Consider the following 3144-nt stretch of genomic DNA (forward strand, 5'->3'; position numbering starts at 1 on the left):
AAGATTAGCATTATTTAATAAAACAGGTTCATCAACTCTGGGCATAGGGGGCCCTTCATAGTTTGAACCACTCCTTAGAGTAATTGCAAATGCTTGATCCGTAGGCCTGGTCGGCTGTGCCGGCAGAGCTCCCTGTTGGCGGGCTTGTAGAGTGGCGGAGAGTTGCGCAATTTGATTATCTACAATTTTATTATGTGCTAGAATTTGATCAATTGTCGCATCTCTACTTTCCATGTGCTTTTGCATATTAACCAACATTGCTCTAATTTCCACCAGAGAAGGGTCGGAAGATGAGGAGGTTTGTTGTGGTTGGTTCTTCTGGCTAGCATTGGGATGATAATATTTCTGCTGTTGTTGCTGCGGCGCTTGTGGTTCTTGTGGTGGTGGATTTTGAACATTAGTGCTCCGGTAGGAAAGGTACGGATGATTCCGATACCCAAGATTGTAGGTGTTGGAGTATGGGTTATTCTGCCTATAAGCTTGAAAGGCATTAACTTGCTCTACGGAACTCCTGCAATCTTGCTCCCAATGACCTATAATACCACAATTTTCACAGAAAGCCTCATTAGAATTATTATTAATCGCAGAAACATTAGCTACATTAGCAGTGCTCAGATTATCTATTTTTTGGCAAATAGAGGTTAGCTGAGCTTGCAAAAAGGATACAGAGTCAACACTATGCTTCCCCTTGTTCGCAAATCCTCTAGGATTCCCATATTGGGAATTGTGTATCGCCATGTCTTCAATAACCTAACCTGCATCTTCAACATCAAGATTCATAAATCTCCCACTAGCTGCAGAATATAAAATTATTCGAGAAGAATTTCCAAGGCCATTATAAAAGGCTTGGATTAACTGGCATTGCGCTAAATTATGGTAGGGGCAGTCTCTTTGTAAATCCTTGAACCTCTCCCAAGCCTCATATAAAGATTCATCGGCTTCTTGGGCAAAGTTCTGAATCGCACTCCGTAGTACGGTTGTTCTCTCTGCAGGATAATACTTGTTATAAAAATTCAAAACAAGAGTTTCCCAGTCTGTTATACCAAGTGCAATTCTATTTAAGCCATTAAACCACAATTTAGCTTTTCCAGTTAAAGAGAAGGGAAAGAGAATCTCCTTGATTTGGTCTTGAGTGACCCCGGCTTGCCTGATGGTGTTGCAATATTGACAATAGTCGGCAATGTGAAGATTCGGGTCTTCACCCTTGGCTCCACTGAACTGCTTCCTCTCTATCATCGTTATAAATTGAGGTTTAATTTCGAATTGAACCCCATCAAGAGCCGGAGTAGGGGTGAGATGTGAAAAATCTGTAAGCTTTGGTTGTGAGTAATCACTAAGCTTCTTTGGAGCCGTCATCTCTGATTCTGGATCTGATGATACCTCTGAATCGCTAGAACCAGTTGGAGGGTTTCGATGATTATTGTTATTATCACCAGAATCCGCCAGGATTTGCTTGTAGAGATTTTTCTGTCTATGGAAGGAACGTTCGATCTTAGGATCGAATGGGATGTACCCTGATCTGGAACACCTGGGCATGAACAAAAAAAAAACTAGAAGCAAATGTGAGATTTGCCTCAGAGAACTAATGCTCTCTGAGAAAAAAAAGGAATAATCTAGACTACAAAAACAATCAGAAATAAAAATAAAACCGTTTCCCCGGCAACGGCGCCAAATTTTGACAGGGTAAAGTCGTATCCCCTAATCAAAAATAATTACCTAAGTCCTCTAACTAAGATAGATAGGGAAGTAGGGTCGAACTCCACAGGGAAACAAGTCTTTCTATTCGTAATTAACTAATATAATCTAGATTATGAAGTAACCAATATTTATATTTGGATAATAAACTAAACTACGGAGATTAAGAGTAAGGAGAAAATAATACAAAAGGATCTACGGCATAGTTCACCAATAAATAATACTCCAGGGTAAAACATAATAATCAATCATTGACATTGCATAAATAACATGATTAACAGGCTCTCGCAATTTATTAATCAACATAGATCTAACAGGCTCTCGCAATTTATTAGATCTAAGTTCCTATTGAAAATAGCCTTTAATATCAAATTAACATCTGCTCGATTCATCAATTCAATATTGCTATACTTTTACAAGCCATAATTGTAAAGCGTTAAAACAATTCAATAAGAAGTTATCATGCAATATCAAGAATCAATAATAGTCAATCATCAACGCATCAATTAACCAGATTGTAAAGGGCTTTCGCTACGTATTACAATCACACAATTAATTTACCGGTATTAAATCTCATCTCTCGAATCTCAACTTAACCATTTATAAATTAATCTGCCTATTGAAACTAGACCTAAACATCAATTCTCATTTGTCAAATCTCGAATCAATATTGTCAAACTCATGCATAAAATATCAGGCCTAATCTAGTCATAGAGCATTAAATCAATCAATAGGAAATTAATCTAGCATTGATAATTAACAACAATAAACTACCCCTTCATATTATTTATGGATCCCCACAAACCTTAGAAATAAAACTACTCACACATACTAGAAACTAAACTAATCAAAGGAATAAAGCAAGACATGATTGAAGGAATGAAACAAATAACTAAGATTAAGAGAAGATAAATAGTTACCAAAATAAATCGGGAATTAAGAGTAGATTAAGAATAAAGGTTTTAGGGAAAGAAAATCTAAGAGAACATTTAAGAGGGTAAAGAAAGAGTAAAAGGAAATAGAGAGAGAGAGAGAGGTCCTAAAATCGTATAACGGAGGAGTATTTATACTCCGTACAAATCCTAAATTAAAACAAACTAAAACGACGCTAATCGTCAACTAATAAATACACGCGCCCGATCGGGCGCGCCTTTTTGCTTCCTAATACTAATCTCGCGCCCGGCCGGGCGCGTCACCGGGGGCCAACCTTAGCTTCTCCCGCCCGGCCGGGCGCGCCTTCGAGCGCCAGCCTCTTTGGCCGGGCGGTTCACTTGGGCCACTATTTGGACTACGATTGGGCCCCAATTCTTCGGGCCAATCTGGGTTTCCTCTTCCGGTCTTGAATACTCGGTCCAAATGCCCCGATATCACCTATACAGAGCCCTTAATCACTGGCTCAATGACTCTAACCGACCTTGGGATTCAAAGATGGTCTTGCTCTTCTAATTC

The 3144-nt window shown here is 39.0% G+C and overlaps 1 non-coding gene across 1 annotated transcript; it reads left to right on the forward strand.

Moving 5' to 3' along the window:
• Positions 1 to 868: 868 nt before the first annotated feature.
• On the forward strand, positions 869 to 975 carry LOC145557030 (small nucleolar RNA R71). Its single transcript, XR_014092111.1, has one exon. It is a non-coding gene; the product is annotated as a small nucleolar RNA R71 (small nucleolar RNA).
• Positions 976 to 3144: the final 2169 nt, after the last annotated feature.

This window comes from Chenopodium album, chromosome 8, assembly GCF_948465745.1.
Source record: "Chenopodium album chromosome 8, dcCheAlbu1.1, whole genome shotgun sequence".
In the NCBI taxonomy this organism is placed as follows: Eukaryota; Viridiplantae; Streptophyta; class Magnoliopsida; order Caryophyllales; family Amaranthaceae; genus Chenopodium; species Chenopodium album.